General features: G+C 41.1%; 1 protein-coding gene across 2 annotated transcripts in view; it reads left to right on the forward strand.

Moving 5' to 3' along the window:
* LOC146664350 (glutamate receptor ionotropic, delta-1-like) overlaps positions 1-21,243 on the forward strand; it is a 612,588-nt gene that overhangs the window by 43,909 nt on the left and 547,436 nt on the right. The window lies entirely within an intron of this gene.

A 21,243-nucleotide genomic window follows, 5' to 3' on the forward strand; every position in this document is an offset into this window, starting at 1 on the left:
AAACCATCCTACCCGTTGTTTCTGCGCATGCGCACAACACGAAATGAAGTGGCGACCCGTACTACCTTTGTGAATTTTAGCCAGAAAAATACTCTGACCGGTAAAATTAAGTGCCAAACCATCCTTTGTGAATGTGACCTACAAGCATACTAACAGCTAAAATTTAGTGGCAAATCGTCCTACCTTTGTTAATAAGAGCTAGAAACATACTGATTGGCAAAGTTAAGTGGCAAACCGTCATACCCACTTATATTTGTGCTGCAATTACTCTGTGACAGCAGAAATGCGCATAAACTACTTATGGTAGGACGTTTTGCCAAAGTAGGATGGTTTGTCAGAAGTTCTTCGAGTGGTGCTGGAGAAAGACTGACAAGCTGCCAGGTGTAGCGGGTAACTAATTAGAGCTACAGATTGTCCCCGTTGTGATGTCTCTCATGGCGTCGCTTTGTCTGTAAAATGGGTCAAAGAGAAGTTGTTTAGGAAGCAGAGACATTTTATTGCTGTAATTAAAAATCGATTCACACCTGAGTGTTGAACGTGTGGCCTTGCTGTTTCCTCCCTAATCTGACCCTGAAATTATTTTTCAGATTTGTTTCTTGATAGTGGACTTTTTTTTTTTTTTTTTTTTAAATAAAGCTTTGTGGTTTTGTGGTTGCTTCAGTCTCCAGAGAGCAGATTTGTCTTCACACACACTCACACACTGTTCTATTCTGCAGTTGATATGACAACAGTTTCCGGGGAGACGGAGCAACCGGTCCATGTGGGAGCCACCTGTTGTCTGTGCACCGCTTGTGTGTCCATGTAAACACACATCAGGCACAAAGAAATGGAAACCACAACACGCGAAAGCGGCGTGGAAGAAAAGTGACGCCAGCTAATGACGAGGGTGTGGAGCTCGGGAGCGCATCGGCTCGTCTGAGCTCTAATTTATCTGCGTTTGCTTTTATGAGGTGTATAAAGTGCCAACCCCGCTTACACTTCATGCTAATGTTGACGCTCCAACAGTTTGGCAGCATCTTTAAAAGAAATCCACACTGGTGCACCCACAGATGTGACTGGGACTTGAAAACTGTCAAAAGACTTTTCTTACAGGATGTTTAATTTCACAGCTTTTTCCATGAAGTATCACAAACACAAGCCTCTAACATTTTTCAGGCCCTAGACAGCTTCTTTAAAAACTCCACTTTTTTAAGACTTCATGTGTTGTTGATTTGGCTGTAATGAGAGATTCCGACGTGTGGAGAGGATCCATGATACTGGACATAGCTGCTGTTCAGTCTGATGTCATATTCATGCAGTCAATGTCAGGTCATAGTGTTCGGAAGTGTCTTGAAGCCTTGTGTTTCCCTCTTCCTGGCCTGTGTGACCCTGCTTTTCTCTAAGAGGTGGTGCATGATGTCTGCAGATGGTCCTGGGTCATCTCTCAGCTGGACATCCAGCAGCTAAGAAGCATCCAAGATATGTTTTATAGGCATAGCTATCAAAAACCCATCAAGTTAATCAATCCTAAATATTGACACGCTCAGGCTGGCCCAACACTCAGGACTAGAGGCCATTTAACATTTTAATACTGGTATTATAACTGACAAAAGTAAAATGAATGCGCTTCACTATGTAATGCATGCTGTGGTCAGTCCTTCTAAAATAAGCAAGTACTCAAGACTGAACAGTGACTGCTTGCCAATTAAGCCTGTAGTTGGATCGATAGGTGCCGAAAAGTAATATCAATTTATAAATGGTATCTGACAACTAAAAAAAATTGAGCCTAGGCGTTAATTTTGGCAGGCCACAAAGTCGAGCCGAGCCAACATCTGAGGGTAGCTAAAGCCGGCTGCATTAGCATATGACTCAGCCGATGCTCTTCTAACTGGTGAACCTCATCCAGAGCTCGCCGTTTCATCAGCTGTAAACTTCAAATCGTTTTGCATATCTGCAAGCTGCTTTGCAACCCACCTGAACCCCATTAGCTTCTCCTTCATCCTCTCCTGCTCCACATATGCACGTTCTGTTTACTTTGAGTTCTTTTGTCTCATGTTATTGTTTTGTTTGCTTTAGCTGCTGTAATAAAGGGACACGAGCAAACAGTGCATCGAGCAAGAAATATAAATGACTGCAGATTGAAATAACAACCTTCATTTGACAATAATGATCCTGCCTGAACTGTATCTGTGCTTTAATGTAAACGCATGTGATTTCACCATGAGCCGGTTCACTGAGCGGCTCCGAGTAGAAGCATCCTTCATCTAATAATTTCCTTGAGGTCCTTTTTATTGGCGAGTTTATCTGCTTTAAAAAGAAGCATAATACATTTTGGAACAGAGTCTTTTAGCCACCACGCTCTGCCGTGAATGCACTGAAAATGTCATGTGGATATATTTGTGGATGCATGCTTCCATAAATTCAGTATATTGGTAATCCCCAATTGCAGCTTGCATGAAAATTTTCCCAAGAGACTCTTTGAGGTCGTCCACATTGTCTCACTGTCAGCCTCAATCACCGAACGCCGTGTTAGACCTCGCAGAATTAGTGTAGCCACTTTGTCTCCTCTTCTGAATAGAATTAAAGGCTCCACGGGTCGGCAGGTCGCCTCCACTTGCTCTTAAATCTCATTGTGTCCACAGACGGAGGGTGGATTTATTTCAGCAAAGGTGGTAATCCACCGCTCAAGGAGAAATAGCTGTTGTTGTTTTTCAGCCCTCGGGGAGACTCTGCAGGGCGTCAAATAAGAAATGGTGAGGTCTGGCCGTTTCAGGGGTTTGTTTTTCACTTTCTTCTTGTTTTGCTGCTTTTGTTTTGGGAATGGATGAAGTCTGATTGTGTCTTTGCCGTAGAGAGGAAAAAAGAAATTGATCTTCTTGCAGACTTTGGAGAGCTGCCATTTCATTCTGTGACTGACCGGAGCGCTGCCGCAGTGAGATTGCCAGTGATTGTGACTGTACTCCACCCTGCAAACACACTTAAAGACACGCTTTAGTTTCCATGACGACTTCTTTTGTTGCTGTTTTTCCCCTTAAGAAGTATAACTCTCAGATTTGCAGGAATTAACCTTTTGTTGTCTTTCTGATGTGCATGGGCTGATGGAAACTGCGAACGGCCACAAATGAATTATTGATCAAAATACGAGTCACATTAATCTTTGTAGCCATCGCCGACGAGCGTTGAAACAAGCGCTGAGAAAGGAAACGAATTCTGGGATTTCAGTTCTTCTTCCTTGTGTTTGGCTTTTGTTTTTCCTCTTCCTCTCTGTCTTCACTTGCCACCATTCATTATTTACTGCCCACCTTCTGTATAATTAAAGCCCAAATTAAAGTAACGCATAAAAAGAAGAGGGCAGAAACTGTGATTCTAACTCAGTTCTTTAGTAACTAAAACCATCTCAGAGTGATTCAAAGAACCCTTTGTGACTCTCAGAAGAAGCTTCATGAATAAATCATGCATTAATAATGACCTGTAGCTTCAGAACAAGCATCGTTCATCTTTTATGACACATGTATTAATTATGAAGAGATATTTTAGTTTAAAGACGCTGACCTGATTTGTTTATGATTTACAAATAATTACTTAATCATTCATGAATATGTAATCAAACACTTTAAAGGTTCAGCTTAGATCACTAATGGCAGCACGAGACGTTAGTGTTATTACTGACTATGGTGCTCGGGTCGTTGTTATTCTGATGATATTAATGTTATTGATTTAATGTTTTGAATAATTTAACAGTCATACTTTAAAGGATAATATACTTTATTATCCTTTGAAGCAGATTTAGTCTATAATGAATGCTGCCTGAAACTCTTTCCCCTAACTCTGCCCACTGACTCTCTGGTTGAGAAACTGGCTGATGTAGTAATGTAATGTAATGTGAAATGTAATGTGTATGTGTTAGTCCCCATAGGGAAATAGTTCCTCTGCATTTAACCCATTCACCCAGTGAAGCAGTGGGCAGCCACCAATGCAGCGCCCGGGGAGCAGTGTGTAGGGACGGTACCTTGCTCAGGGGTACCTCAGGGTAGCCGTTCAGTGGAGTCGAACCCCCGACCTTCCGATCAGGGGGCCACCACTCTACCTACTGAGCTATCCCTGCTACTGAGCTATCCCTGTAGCACCCATTATCTCGGTGACCTCTGTTTTTCCCACAGAACCGATTCTGTGTGTGCATGTGTTGGAGGGCGGGGGGCTACAGGGGCCCCATTGACACTTTCCAACATGAATTATTAAATAAAACAGTTTGAGGTACTGCCCTGCAAATATTTTAATTGCCGAAGAACAGTGTAGTGAATTAATAATGGATGGATGCAATCAGCTGCCTCACCAGAGAGTGTCTCTGCCTGCGTCTGGATCGGGGCGATCGTGGCTCAAGAGTTGGGAGTTCGCCTTGTAATCGGAAGGTTGCTGGTTCGAGCCCCGGCTTGGACAGTCTCGGTCGTTGTGTCCTTGGGCAAGACGCTTCACCCGTTGCCTACTGGTGGTGGTCAGAGGGCCCGGTGGCACCAGTGTCCGGCAGCCTCGCCTCTGTCAGTGCGCCCCAGGGTGGCTGTGGCTACACTGTAGCTGCCATCACCAGTGTGTGGATGGGTGGATGACTGGATGTGTAAAGTGCTTATATATAAATACAGGCCATTTACCATTCCAGTTCTGTTGTGTTGGGCTGCAGCTATTGACAGTAGTGGAAATGGGAAGGGACCTAATGTTGTTTTAGTCTTACTGACCTCACAGAGTGCTTTAGACTACAGGTCACACTTAACCACAGTTCATAGAGCGCCATGTCCTGTGCACCGTAAACAGTTTACCTTCTGCAGACCTGCCGATCTGCTCCTGTAGCATTTCTGGGGGATACTGAGGTGTTGGAAACAGTTCTCTTGTAAGCTATTTAATGTGTGCTGTTTAAAGTGCTGTCTGCAATAATAGTTCTTGTTGGCCGTGATCAAGGCTGCGGGCTGAAATGGATTGGTGAAGTAATAAAGTGGTGCTTTAAACTGCAAGTTTTGTTGTAGCTTCACCCGCTTGGACACTGCCGTGAGACACCATTGTTTTCTGAGTCTGCATCCTATGACCCCATTTGGACGTGCCTGAAACGCCTTATCTAAGAGGTGTCCAGGAGGTGTTCTAGTCAGCTGCCTCCCTTTGATGTGGAGAGTAATGCCTCCCTCCTGACCCCCTCCTGAAAGACTGAAATCTTTGCCATCTTTGAGTCACTACCCACAGCTCATGTTCATAATGTCATAGTGAAGGCAGGAATGCAGAGCAAGGTAAATTGAAAGCTTTACTTTCACGCTGCTCTTTGTCCAGTTCAGCACGTGCATTACTGCAGTCACTGCACTGATCCAGCTGTTTCCCCCTCCCTGCACTCATTCTTGAGCAGGACACCAAAACTCCTCCACTTGTGGCAGCCAAGTGGATGTGTCCACTCCATCGTTTTCCTGGCCTCAGACTAATTCTCATCCCAGCTGTTCCACATGTTGCTGCTTCATCAGTACAAGCTGGAGGTCATTACAGGACGGCATCATCTACAAAAAGCAGAAATGGGCTCCCTCGGGCACCCTCTGCTCCTCGGTACACCTAGAAATTCTATTCATAGAAGTTATGAAGAGCATCAGTGACAAAAGGCAGTCCTGACAGAATCCAACACCCACCGGGAATGAGTCAGACCTGTTCTCTGCTCTGCTTGAAATGTTAGCATGTTTGCACAATTAAAGGCTGTGAATTATTCATTGTGTTCCAGTCCCTTCTGTCCTGTGTATTCTGCCCTTGTTGTACCTGATATAACGGTTCTAAATGTGCTATTTGCTATGAAGTTTGTCTAAAATCACTTCATATTTTCTCAGAAGTTTAGATGATCTTCAGTATTTTTCCATGTCTAGAGTCCCGGTGTAGTTTTTATAGGGAAGGAGAAGGTGAATTAGGAGTTTGTCTCCTACAGACTTTCCTAGAAGGATTCTGCATGTTCAATCACTCCGGTTCGACTTTTAACAGATTCCCACTAACCTAATTTTTCCTAATCTTTACGCTTTGATAAACCAAACAAAAACTGGAATCCAACACAAACCAATAACACCACACTAAATAATCCAAACCAATAACCACATCTAATATAAAGCAAACTGCAAAGGTGACATGTTTGCCAAACAACCACAAATGACGACTGTCGGTGCTACAATGTAGCTGCGTTTCACAATCATCTGATAAGTTTATTAAAAGTGAGTCAGGTCCAATTTGTGATTTCCAGACAAGCAGCTGAGAGATCGCCGACTCCTCAGCCTCCACGTCCAAATATAGATCTCAACTCCGCGTTGGCCTTCAAACCCTCTCAGCCTCTGTTTGTTTGATCTCGTCCTGCCTCTCTGCGCGCCTTCTCGTAACTGCAGCTTCATTCTTTCGATGTTTGTTGTGATGTAAACACGCGGAGCACATGAGAAGATGACTGCAGATTGATATTTTTTAAGAAAATAGTTTTGCACTGCTTTCAGCACTCTTGCCGGCTTTCATCTGCCTCTCGAACGCTCTTCCTCTCTGTGCTGCTTCGCTCTTTTTGGCTGTCTGTCACCCTTAATTTTGTGGCTCGTGTGTGTGTTTGTGTGCGTGTGTGTCTCTACAGTTCAAGCAGACACAAGTATCTGCTTTGTGGATGTGTTTATGTTGTTGATTGTTGAGCTGTTTCTGAGCTGCTTGACTCCCATCACTGATGCAAGCTACACTTGAAAGCTTTAACACTCTCTCTCACACACACACACACACACACACACACACACACACACACACACACACACACACACACACACACACACACACACACACACACACACCCACACCCTCATGTACACTCCAGACTGCCAGTGTCACGGAGAGATTCTGAATGCAGCTGGCATCTCACTCTCTCACATTCTCTAACACACAAACACAATACAAACACCCACGCATGCATGCAAATGCGCACATAGGCGACACTTCAGGCCTCTCGCAGCATCCTGATTGGGCTAAAAGTGATGGCAGCGAGGGCTAGGACTTAATTAGTTCTTGTTGGCTTGTCCCTGCTCATTCCTTTGATCAATTAGATCATCATCCACACACACACACACACACACACACACACACACACACACACACACACACACACACACACACACACACACACACACACACCATCATTCAAGAGTTTGGGAATGCTTGGCAACATATTTTGTTTGTGACTAGTAAAAGATGAGCTGATGTTAATGACATATTTCTCAGGCGGGTTAATTGAAACTGTTTTTATTTCCATGTCATTTTCTATAATAAAGCAGGAAATGGGCCCAGAGTCAGCTGTAGTCTCTCCAAAAGAATTGCAGTCAGGATTCTAATTTTCCAACTAGTTGCACTTGGTGCTTCCTCTCCTAAAATCTGGGTTTGTTGGAGGTCTTTTCCTGTGAGTTCTTTCTTTCCACTTTCACCAACTGCTTGCTTATAGTCTAATATTTGGGTTTTTCTTCTAATATTCTAATTCTGAAGTGCTTTGATTGATAAAACTGCAGTAGTGAAGAAGCACTATACAACTAAAGCTGACTTAGTTATGATTTGATGCTATACAAAGACAACTGGACTGAATTGAACTTTGAGAAAACATTGAGAGGTAACAAATGTGGCTTAGCCTGTTTTTAATGTTCAGTTAGAGATTTCTGTGTTGGGCGGAAATTTGAAGTTCTTGTCATTCGACCTTTTCAACTTTAAGCTACCAAGCAGTGACATCATCGTTGGTGCTGATGGCCCAGCCTCCTCCTCTTCCTCTTCTCTGTAATTTGTTTGGGGGCCTCTCTGTTTCTGCGGACATCGCCAATCTGGCGACCATTAAAGTGGAGACTTGACGTGCCCTGCGTTCTACTCATCCTTTAACTTAACTCCTTGGCTCATAGAGCACCTTATGTATTTGGTAGCATTTGGTGAATGCACTTATGTTCTCAGCAGTGAGAGTAATTATGGAAGTTTATCAGTTGACACAGTTTTGCACTGACCATCACTACCACCATAAACCGTTGTTTCTTTCCCACTTTGATTTCATTGGTTGAAAGTAATTTCTGTGTCCGTCACAAAGACTCGAAGCAGAAATGAAGTTCATAAACATTCATGTCACATGCACATACTCCAGCATTTAAATAAAAGTGCCCCTCTGAGTCATTCTAATAACATTGTGAAGTCTCCATCAGCCACTGTAGATACTGGCTCATATCAATCATTTCAAATGTGCTCTACTCCTGTGCCAGCTATCATTGTGCCAGAATAAAAAAGTGAAGCTCTTTAAATCCTTAAAAACCAATTTCTTGTACTGGTAGCCTCTCTATACAATTACTGTGATTTATTGTAGAAAAACCAGGCCTTTAGCGTGGGGTGGGGGTTCCATCTTGGCACGAAAGTTCTGAAACAGCCTTCAAACCATCAAAACAAAGATCTGCATTATTACACTTAATTCTCACTTTAGCAGGCAAATTTCACATCTCTGTCTCAGTTGCGTTGCTGATGTGCATCGGCATGTGTGGGCGACATTTGAATTTTGCTGCAGGTAACTGTTTCTGTCACAGCATCTCTTGTAAATTGGTGTTGCTGTAAAAGAACTCGGTTTTTCTCTCTAGCTGTTCATTTCTGTCAGGAGTTCAGGTTGGCTTCCTCCTAACATCACTTCAGGTTTCTGGAGCCGGGAAGTCCAAAGGTTGGCAAAGGGAGTGAGGACAAATGAGCTAGTAGCCTTCATCATGAAATCATCATTTTGATATTATTGAGTTTGTTTATAATGACTGATTTATCTTCCATTTACATCAGAATACATAGTTCTACTGTGTGTTCTAGTTCAGCATCCTTATCACAAAAGAAAACTCCACAGTGAGAAAGACAATCCTAAAATGTGTTTTTGTTGAGAATTTATGGAAACTGAGCTGGACTCTCTGTGGCAAAGCCAAGTGATGACTGACTTTTGTGGCACTGTTATGTCCCAGTCTAGGGTTACTGGAGCGCCAACATAAGGGTTAAAAAAAGGTGTCCCTGCCCTGTCCCCATAGCCACACCCAAAAAGCCAATTTACAGTTTGAGGTGTTTGTTGCTACCAAAAAAACTGAAGGCATTCACTCCGGGGTGAACAAAGGCCAAAATAACAAACAAAATAAGCTATTCCAGGTACCTAAACCCTGTGTGAAACAAAAACCAAACAAAAGACGAGCACTACCCCTAACTCCCTGAGAGTATCCAGCTAACCTTCTGTTTGTACAGCTAGCAACAGCCTCCATACACAGGCTCACCCGACATGTTAGCTGGACAGTGCTGAACCATCACTGATAAATGGTGACTTGGTTTGTATTTACATTTTAAGTGAATTCAACTTGATTTCATTTGTTGTTAAAGTATGTTTCCTATACTTTCCCATTCTATACTAAAGTAACTCTATTGTGTAGTTGCAAATCATTTATACTTTGTAAATAAGAATAAGAACTATTTTCTGATTTAATGTTATAAAACTAACTGATGTAGTAATTGTTAGTCAAAAATAAAGTATTAGCACACCTAATATTTCATCCATCCAAGCAAAAACTAGCACTCAATTTCATGTTTTTGTTTTTTACTAATCACATGTTAATTAACAAATAAACACGTCAAAAATAGGATTTGAAAAAAGTCAGTGCTGAAACGTGTAAACAGATTTGTAGTTTACACCCATGTTTTGTGCTGGTTCATGCAGTCATTACTCAGGTTTCCTTTAATTTCTTCCAGCAGTACAGTATTTGCACTTCCACACCTTTTATTGCCATTTTTATTCTGAGCAGAAGCCCATTAGAGCTTGGCTTCAGGAAGTCCTTCAAAAAGTAAAGTTAATGAGATAATAAAGTCAACCTTTGACTTTGTGCCTTTGTGTTTGCTCAGCACTTTTCCACCTGAACAGACTGAAGCCAAGTGACACTTTGAAGGACTCGCAGAACGGCCGGCTGAGCTTTTACACCCAAACTGGCATCGTTGGAAGATAACATTCCCTAGGTGCTGTCAAGAGTGTTCGCTAACTGACCCCCCTTCAGTTTCCGTTAAAACAGGGTGTCTATTTCCAAATTCACACAACTTAAAGACCCTGTATCTCATTTTTGTTCATGTGGTTAGAAACCATTTTAAAGATATTTGGTAAATGATTTAGAAAATGTCTTATTTCTAAGACAACATGAAGTAGTAGGACATGGCTTGAAGAACCTAATACGGGTCACATTACAGCCTGTGTACAAGAAAAGGTTTGGGCTGCAAAAGAGACGATTATACTGAGAAAAAACTTCAGCTTTTGCTTGGTCAACATCATGTGCTAAAGATGATGGAACTTTCAGAGAAAATGTAATAAAGATTGCATATGTTTGATGTTTACTACACTTCAGATGTTGTTTTTACAATCTGCTGCTACCTTATGATGATCTGAGACCCTGTGTGCATTTAAAGGGATTTGCTGGTTGCCCGTTGATTTGTATCTGACAGCTAGTCATTAGTGGACACTGCGGACTCTTCTTCTCTTGTATATTTCCTATCCATCATACATCATTCAACATTTTGCTATTCATTGGTACAAGTTGCCAGAAATTAGAGATGGTGGACATAGAGAACAATGACAACTGTTAAAATGTTGTAGTATCTTATCTAAAAGTCTAAAGGGAAGTTTAGACTGAATGCTCTAAAAAGAAGCATTTAGTCTTTGATTGCAAATGTTGCTAGAGAAGAAAGTTAAATCTTAGGAACACAGAGTACAGTCTGACCTACAAGATGTCATAAATTAACTTAATTAAATGCTGATATAAAATGTTATAAAGTCCAGCTGGACAGGTATACGGTCACTTCCCTCGTCCACCAGTTCATTCAGGCCTGCTTCTTCTCCTTTTGATGTCCTGTAGAAAATGAATGGATTTCCTAATCTCCACATTTCATCTAATCTGCATCTGTTTTATGATCTTCAACATGTAGCCACCCACACACAGGTTTCACAGGTACTGAAGTCTTCGATTTGCTCACTCATTATCTCTGAGGCTCCTCTGGTATTCTTAAAGACTTTAGAGCTGGTTTGATGGAGACACAACTTTAAAGTCTGTTAATATTTTCTTTGTTTAGATTTTAAAGTCTTGAGACTAAAATCTTCAGACCTTCCTTAAAAGCCTCTTAATCGAGTCTTACTTGTCTCGTGGGTGCTGAAGCTGGTAGTTCTTTTAGTCAGTTTTTATTATCTTGGAAAAGTGTGTCCACAATAGGGCTGCTACAAACGATTATTTTGACAGTCGACTAGTCACCGATTATTTTTGCGATTAGTCGACTAATCAGATCCATTGAACGTAAAACGTACAGCTTATTGCACCAGCAACATCTGCTCTTATATAACTATCATTAGCTTACAGCTTTAAGTGTTTAAGGTGCTAACTAAAAATAAAGACAAGATGATAGTTTATTAGATTTTAATGAAATTTGCAGATTGTTTCGGTAAAGTTTAATAAACTCCTTGCTATCTAAAATATAACAGGACACCGGAGTAAATTCTGCAGCATCTCACACTTCTGATAATCAGCTGTCTGCTTGACGTTTATTCAGCTGTGTAAAAACTAACTTTAATCTCAGCCAAACCGATTTACTCAGGAACAAATAAAATACTAAAAAAAGCCAAACAATAACATTTTAAGTTATCTAAGTGACTCATATATCATGTTTAACCTGAGTAGCGAAAGACGGCGGTGGGTTTGAAAAAGATTTGCCGGGAGTCCGGTGTTCTCACGGCTCTAGTTAGCCTAGCCCCCGGCTAGCTATCGAGCTAGTGGGTAACAGACGTCTCCGAAAACGTCGGAGCGCTTTTGAAAATATGCGGTGTCCTGATAAACTGAGCAGATATTTGAGGTTTACACAGCTACATTCTCGCCTGAAAATATGTTAAACGTTTATTTTGTGACCCAGAAAGAATAATAAGAATAATATTAAAACTAACTAGCTGCCGCCATTGTTGGAAACTGAGCTGGGCTGCGCTATGAATTCTGGGACACAGCTTCTTCTTCTTCGGGGTTTAACGGCAGCTGGCATCCTTGTACATGCAGTGCTGCCATCTTCTGTTTCAGTCCGTTATTACACTCTTAAATCCTGCTACTTATTCCTGCGTCTTTTGTGATCTTACAAAGCTTCAAACGACGCGTCGACTATTAAATCAGTCGTCGATGATTTTGATAGTCGACTAATCGTGGCAGCCCTGGTCCACAAATAGCAATTTTAAGGTGTGTTTAGAAAGTGGGCTGATTATACTGGTAATCAGACAATGGTATGACTGGTGGCAGAGGACATGTCTAAATTAAGTTTGTTGTTGGGCGGAAAAGGATCTTCAGCATGAACGCTGCAGCAGACGTTCCTTTGGAGAAACTGTTTCTCTAAAGCCACAAAGAAGCCCAGGAGAGTGTCAGGGAGTTGGCAGCTAATCATCCATCATCTGGAGTCGAGCATCACTGTAAACATCAAGTTGGCTGAAAAACGAGTTGATATTTTGCACTTAACATGGAGTCCAGGATCCAGCAGGGAAAACACAAAGCACTGAAACTTGTGTTTTCCCTCCTGGTGAAGATTTTTGAGAGCATCCTGTTATTTTTGCCGCAGCATTTATTTATTTATTTTTTCGCATGTGGAGCGTGACGCGTTGCGACAGACCAGCGTGCTGTCTGGCTCTATAAACTCTTTGGAAAGTCGTTGAGCCGCCGCTCGCTGCAGTCTGACTTGTGCTTTGTGACTCGATGAAAACTTATTTGTGATGTTTGTGCGGTGTGACCGGCGTGCTCAATAACAGCTGGTTGTGTTTGTGTGTGTGTGCTGCTGTGTGCTTATTTGATGCAGAGGAGGAGAAGCAGCAGCATATTCATGTGAACAAAAAGATGTTTTGTCTCAGTGCGTTGTGTAAATGTTTATGAAGTCTGCTTCATTTGATTCCTAAGTGTGTGTGAGAAACAGATGGATATATATACACCTTATCAAATCTACAAGGGGAGAGTGGAGTGTGTGTATCGCTGCCTTCAGCAACTAAAGTCCAAATAAGCTTCCATCCATTTAATTCAATCTAGATGTAAATTTTTGCTCTGGCTCCGAAGTCTCGGGGCGGTGAGAACCAGCTGGACACGACTGGTTTTATTTACACGCCGGGCCATATTTGATTTTGTTTATACTGAAGCTGGGAAGCAATAAACACGCCTGAAAGACGATGAAGCAGATGTACACAGAGGACATCCCTTTGCAGTATAACGATTAAAATCTGGCCCAAAACAAGAGCTGAATGTAAAACAAAGTCAGCTCATACCATCTTATAATATTTGTACATCAATATGTAACAAATTACAAATGTAGCAACAGCAATCATGGAAAGATCAGGTGTAGTTTTTAGGGCTATGATGTGAAGTGTTGAAGTTTTGAAATTTGTCAGCGGATGTTCCAGTGATGCTGACAGGATGGATCTAGTTGAGGGTCGGGTACCTTTACTGGAAGATACTGTGTTTCCAAAAAAGCACAGATGTCTCAATTTGTAATTTTTTACTGATTTATGAATGTGACCATTTTAACTGTAAATTCTGGGCTTGTTAAAGCTCAGAGGAATTAGAGTGTGTGTGTGTGTGTGTGTGTGTGTGTGTGTGTGTGTGTGTGTGTGTGTGTGTGTGTGTGTGTGTGTGTGTATTATTGTGGTAATATGGCAAAATGGACCAATGGACAGGTGCCCATACACAGAAGGCAAAACTACATCATAAGATGCAGTATGAGCATCATATGAACTGTCAGTGACTGGATAACATCTAGATTTACCAGGTTATCGTGTTAGAAAGCTAAACTGTTGTGATTGGCTAGCAAAGCTGAAATCTCTCGTGCTTTGTTCTCAGAATGTTTTACCCTGAAAGTGTTTCTTTATTCTGAGAAGTGACGATTAGGAGACTAACCCTGGTGTGTACTACTCCCTTTCCTTCATACAGGTATCCTGTAATAACGTTGGACCTGTCAGTGTCTGTTTCTCAAACTAGAGTCTTCTAAGGACGGTCAGACAACCTCCCACTTATTCTAGATATATATTGTTCTGTAAAGGGAGCAGTACACACCATTGTGCAGAATCTCTCTATATTTTTGGTAATCATAGAACAGCATGGAACAGCAATCATTTCCTGGAGTCATTATTGTTTTGTTCATGTTGAGGTTATAATAAAAACAGCCTGTTAGTGTTGACCCAGACACTCAAAGGGCTAAATATATGGCTTTTTTCATTAGTATATGCTGCAGAAACTGGGGCTCAGTTTTCAGTCATGTGTACACAATTGGAAAAAAGGCTGTTTTTAAAAATTTGATAATCGTGTGTGAGGTAACGCTGGAACACGGGCGTGTGAAGGCTGCTGAAAACAAACATCTGTATACCTACGTAGTTATTCCATTACAAATCATGACTTATAAATAGCAAGCCATTAATCATTGATAGGATTTATTTAAACTTTTATTAGATAAAAACAAATATGCTTTGCTTCTACAAACAAGGACATTTCGTAGCAAACTTAATCTGCAAAGTGTTCACTGCTGCTCGGAGGTTTGAGACGGGTTCTGCCCGGCCAATCAGTTAGAGCTGTGTTACAGGTTCAAGTAAGACATATTAAACACATCCTTCCCATCTGCTGTGAGAAATGTGTTTTTCTGTTTGTCAGTGACAAACGGTCTCAAACACGCTTGATTTGTGAGACACATCAGTGTTTATGTCTCTATAAAGATGCTGTTTCTGCAGGGAAATTAGTCTTAGCAGCAGGAAAGCGGGATCAGAAACTCCTGACTGAGTGGGATCCAAATACTCCCACACACTGTGGGACATTCGCAGCTTGCTTTAACAGCGTTTGGCTGTTTAGACCTTTGCATCCATCAGCATGAATGTCGTGACACGACAGACCGAGATGATGGACTTTTGTTTAGTTCCTTGTCAACAGAGGAGGAACCACAGAGGGACATTATGCCAACATGAATAAGCATCCAGCAGTTGTTCACCTTTTATCCAAAACTCGTCTTGCGAGTGCGCATACTGTTTGGCTGTAAATTGGGTAATTAACGTGGGGATCACGGCAATGGTGTGTGACAAATCGTTAAAGGGTGTGCAGCCTTAGTCTACCACTTTATCGACTAACAGCCAGAAGGCAACCAGTGTTTTACAAATAAATCACATTCAGTCTGGAGGATGACACACAAACTCACACCTATTACTCAGCCGTGTGTAATATGGGTAATGCAAAGATCTGTGTCAGTGCTTGTGTGGTCTGTGCCTGCACACACACATTATGTCCGGTGGCCTTTGTGAAGTTTGCCTTTAGTCTTATTACAGGAAATGGATGGATATGTAGGAATGGATAGAAAGACTAGCAAAGAGAGAGACTGGGAGGTGAGGGAAGTGTGAGTCAGACTTGAAAAGAAGAATGATTAAATCAAAAGATGGGAATACACGACGGCAGAGGAGAGTAGGGTCTCTCTCTAATCTATCTCTCCATCCACCCTTTGATGTTGCTCTCCTGTTACTGGTGAATACATTTTCAGCATGACGTGATGTCTTGTCTAGCCTCATTTCAAAGCCCTCTCCTGCCATCTCACTCTATTATGCATTGCACGCACACAGATGCTGGTTTGACTTGGAGATTACACGTGTACATGGATTCCGTCGATCAGTGTGAGGCTCAAATATTTCTCCGTCTTGAATCTTAAATCATCTCAAACTTTCAGCTATTTACTCACTTGGTAATCGGAATTGGATCGGAATTATTGTCAGGACAGCCGTTGGAACTTCAGGAGGATCTGATGCAGTAAAGCTAGGATTACCAATTAGGGCTACATGTCACCCCGAAGAAATCTTTGAAGAGTAGCTCAATTAATGTGTAAAACCGGAAATAACAATTTAATAACTGAGTGGAGCACAAAGATTAACTAAGAGTAAGCAAAAGGAAAGCTTTAGTCAGACTAGAGCAAAAACAGAATGGCAACAAACTGATAGCAGACTGTGGTCACACACCTGATCCCCGTTTCTGAATCTTTGATTTCAAGAGCAAATTGAATAGATTTCAGTCATTTTAGAAGAAATGATAAAAACGGACAAGAAAAGACAAAAACGAAGAATAATCATAATAATAAAGCCATCTGAAAGAATGGCGGACTGTAGGGCTGTGCGATATGACCGAAATCTCATATCCCGATATAAGACATCTATCGTCCCGATAACGATTTAAATCACAAAAATTTAACATTTTCTGTTAATTCTGTGAATCTCGGACAGCTGGACTTGCGTGAAGTGTTTCCAGCTGGGCGTCGTGTAGCTGGAGTCGAGTGTTTTAACCGATGCATGAAACGATACATTTTTAGACATAAGTTGTAACGGCCGCTGTTTTCTTTGTGAGTATTTATTACACAGCGTGCTGCGGGGGAAAGCCTGTTCTAACGTTTGAGTCTAAGCTTCATTTTTTAGCACCTGGCGGCTCTTTTTTAAATTCTCATCCGTAAATACTCTGCATCTTTCACGTGATTCAGTTTATTTTGAAAAGTCTCAACAGGATCTTGAGCTTTATTCTGTAAGGTTTATGTGGAAAATAAACAAGCGGACATGCGATGCTGTTACCGTCGTTGTTGCTAACGACAACGCATAAAAACAGGCGCTTGTCCGTCCGTAGTGTGGTTATATTAAATATAAGAGAAAGAGAGAACTTTAAGAAATGAATACAGCCACTACAGTGACATCAAAACGGTGAAAACATATTGCTGTAAACAGTTTATTTTGTGACACCACGAAACGAACGATAGCGTAAAATGAAACGATAGACGTTTGTATATCGTCATCCGATATATATCGTTATATCGAACAGCCCTAGTGGACAGTTCAATTTGATTGCTATTAGCATAGATTAGCTTGAAACTGTTCTACTTAAGGTATCGAACATGAAAACTGTTAGCATACAAACAACTAAAATCGCGAGCTAACATTGTGATTAAAAGTTGTTTCAACATGTAACTATCAGAAGCCGGATTCCTCCTACGTACTTGAAGCCTGGATAAGGAGGTGGAACTGTTAGCTAACAGTGTTGCAGCCCTGATCCGCTAATAAACTGTCATCATTAACAGTCGAAAAGTATGTATAAAGATCTTTTTGTTATGTATAAAGAAACACAATTGTTATTTAAAGATAACGAGTAAACACTGGAAATCATTCACTCATCACAAAGGCTGTTAAACGGAGCCATAATGGAATAATCATTGAAATAACAAACTAATATTTGTGAATAAAGACCTGAAACAGTCCATAACTGATGAATTTTAATTTGAATGCAATCACCAAAGATAAATCCTGAGAGTCATAATTTACCAGAACTTGAACAGTGAATAAAACAACTAGCTTTATTTAAAAAGCTGATGAACCAAAATCCAGATATGACAATAACAAAAGGTCAGAAAATCCAAATGAGTGTAGAAACAACAAGAAACAATGAAGCTGAGAGGAAAGCAGACACAGAAGGATGGGGAGAACTATGACATGCAACTAAAACCTCGTGAAAAGTATGGGAGTGGTAGAAAATGACTTTAAAAATATCCGAGGATAAGAGACGGAGTTGATGAAGGGGATCTTGAGTCTGGCTGACAGGACTCTGGGGGTACTTCAAATGAACCACTGACTTTACTGAGCTGCTTCAAGAATAGTGTTATTCACCCTGTTAAAACATCAGTAAAAACCGAGAACTCGAGGATGTTTTTCTTTTAAATATGGAGACGGATGCCATCGGACCACCACTGAAGTCAAAATTACTGTGTAGTCCTTCCCTCCCCTGCACCTGGAAGCCAGCCAGAGGTTAAGTGCCTCACTCATCTCAAGCATTTTGAATAATTTATGCATGTTCGCAGTTATAGTTTTCCATTATGTTATCTATTATAACCGGCACTATTTTTTTCATTGCGCTGTGTTATTCAGATTGATTTTTCAGCACCCATTTGCTAATGCCTTCACTCCTGAAAGCAGTAAAAACCTAATTGCTTCTGCTTAAAAAAATGTTGGATACCAAACTGAGCATAAGGGGAAAAAGTGACATTTCCTGCTCCACTGTCTCAAAATGTTAAATTCCAGATATTAACTAATTACCTAATTAATGTAGACTCTGCTGGGGGACGGCTTCATCTATGTTTCATGAGTCCTTTGACTTTTTTCTCCAGATTGCTGGACTGTCTTTTCTTTTGTCTTTTTAGAAATACTATTCTAGTAGAGAACCTTGACGTTTCAAATTTATGGCTTCTTAGTGATTCTTTGGACTTTTTAGCTTTTCTCGTGTGTTCTCGGTTTGTTTGGTCCGGCTGTGATGAACCTTAACTGAACAGGATTTTGTTGCACTGGACTTGAAGCTTTATTTTGAGCAGCAATAAAGGCGACACACATTTGTTTCACTTCTAACACATTCTGCTATTATTGGTGCACTCATGGACGCTGCAACCGGGGAGAATTATCTCGTAATGTTCACCTGATGTTTGAAATTTGAACACGAGAATTAAAAGTGGATGCTTAATAAAGACCAATTTATTGATAATTTAGTTTGCTGGCAGAGTTAATTTCCAGCAATTAAACTCGTACAGTTATTGAAAAAGCTAAAAATGTCAAACATTCTATTTCCACTCTTGCATTTCTGTTTCTTACATCAATGTATGCTCAGTATCTCTGGTTTTTGGATGTCTTTGACATTTTAAGCGTTTAATAAAACTTATGGGTAATGTTAAGGTGAGGTTGACATGCACCTCGCTTCATAGAGCCTTTTACTATTTGGAACACACTCAAAGTTTTTAATAGAAACCTGGAATACTAAAATGTTTGACCTTAAGTGAACGTTACGTCTTCTAATCTAAATTTGGCTAATCCACCCCCAAGCCTAGACTTGGTGATGGTGACCTGGTAGATGTTGAGGTCAGATACATTAGATTGAGTTAAATCTGTTGGCTTCCACTGATGGTTTAGGTAAAATCTAGTTCCCACGAACTGAAGACTGTGTCAGATGGGGATGGAGTGTACAAGGTGACGGTCTGTCTGATATTAAGCTATAAAGGGACAACAGTGGCTGGCTTGCAATCAAATGCTGATCACAGGTCATGGAAAATGAGCAGCAGTAAGGTCTCTGGTGATAAAATGTGCACACATGCACTCAAATAGTCCACTATTGACTTTCAAAGGTTGGTCAGTTTTGTGGTTTTTGAAGTTGGATCATATTTTATGCAGCGACTCGTACATTCAGGCAGCAGTGGTGGATCGAGTGTCTTTCTTCCAGCCACTTCAGAGATAAATGTAGGGAACAGGAGTGTTTCTCCTTGACTTTCATCGCCTCAGATTGCTGTTGACTTTGAGACGTGGCCGTTAAATGAAGTGACCGCACTCTGACAGAGTTTCAGTCCACATTTAGTCCTTCTCACTGCTAACAACCTCCACAGTGTGTAAACAGTGGCCTTCTTCTTGAAACTAAAGCACTATTCTTTAATAAGCCATTGTTTCTTTCAATCTCTGTTGAAAGATGTTGATGATAAAGTGCCTTTTGGTAAACGTCAGAGTCCTCACGCTCAGATAGAGACGGCCATGATTTTTACTGATGGTGGTGTTTATTTGTTGTGGGTTTTTCTTTTAGTAAAAGTGCTGTCTTTTGATTTCAGGCTGGATTAATGTAAGGGCTAGTGGCACTTAAAGGGATAGTCTGCAGAAATTAATCTGGCAGGAAGTGCTGGTTTGTCAGAGGTGATGTCTTCACCTTGAATGGAGATGCATTATCTGGATGAAAAGGCAGGAGCGCCTGACATGACTGATTAGGATGGGACATCCTCCCTCTGTTTTTCTGCTTCTTTGTGTTTTCTGTGGCACGATCTGTCATTTTCTGCTGTTGCCTCTTCCTGTTGTGTCCTGTCATTGTTCACTCTGATGCAGCCTCACACTGAGTAGCAAAAGCTTCAGAAACAGAGGTTCCCTCCAGAAGAAAAAACCTTTGTGAAAGTTCAAAATTTAGTTTTGTTTATCGAACTTTTGCTGAAAAAACTAAACTTCCACCAGATCACTGGGGAACCACTTTGGGCTAATTTACACTTTACTGACATGCTAAACAATCAGTTACAGAAACTAAAGGGTGTTAAAGTCATACTCAGAAAGTTCTGCTGTAGTCACATTTCTATATATCGTAGGGGGAGATATGAACCTAACCATGGCCTTATAATCAGGTTTCTAGAGACCTGGTGGGTGTTGCGAGCTTCAATCATGTATCATGTTAAATTCTAGGCCTCAGCATTGATGCAGCACACAGGTAAGCTGGACAGCATTGATTATATGATTACTGCTGTGTCCTGTTGTAAAACTTTGTGTCCCAGCATTTATGCGGGTCTTACTTCGACCACCTGAAACATTCTAGCAGATCGAACATACCGGCAGTGTCTCCCTCCATCAGTGAGTCCACGGCTCAAACCTGAGTCTCCAGGTCCCAGTTTGGTCGAGCGACCCATAACCACCAGGATCCACATGTCCAATCCCAGGATAGTGGTACCACACACCAGGCGTCACTGAGGAACCTACACAATAGTTAGAGATGTGGTTTTAATATTGTGGTTAACTGGTTTATGTCCAAGACAAAAATGAGCAGATAATACTGAATGTTTCAAGCACTAAATGTACAAATTCAGTATTTTTACAGTTGGTTCAAAGTTGCAATAAGTGATTTTTAATAGCAAACACAGCTTTGTATGCAGCACAACTGCACACATTTCCCTGATATTTACTATCGACTCTTAGGAACTGTTGGGGTGTTAGTTTGGTGTCAGTGTGAATGCGATCCTCTCATCATACAGATGTTTTGGGCGTTAAATGTTGCTCATCGCTCTAAACCTGAGGCGCAGTGTGTTGGTGGGCAGCAAACGTGTCTTTTCAGACTGAATTGGTCTCTTCATTTGCATTACAATCCATAAAAATGAAGCATGTGCTTGAAATACAGTTTCAGGTTCTCTGATGAACAGAAACGCGTTGTATCATCCATCTAGTAGATTGAATTGGATCTAATCTGTATGAAATTCTCCCCAGTCTATTATCGATGGACTTAGCTTGGTGGTTATATGCAAATGTTCCTCCCTAACTCATGTGTGTCCGTAGACAGTCGTTACAGATGTTCATAAACATCCACCCAGCGGCCACTAATATCAAATTAAATCCAGTTTCAGCTGCCTTGTTGTTGCATTGTTCTTTCTCTTTGAATTAAT

Source organism: Rhamphochromis longiceps, linkage group LG8, assembly GCF_057381845.1.
Source record: "Rhamphochromis longiceps isolate RC_006_pf linkage group LG8, R_longiceps_female_GT1.1, whole genome shotgun sequence".
Lineage (NCBI taxonomy): Eukaryota > Metazoa > Chordata > Actinopteri > Cichliformes > Cichlidae > Rhamphochromis > Rhamphochromis longiceps.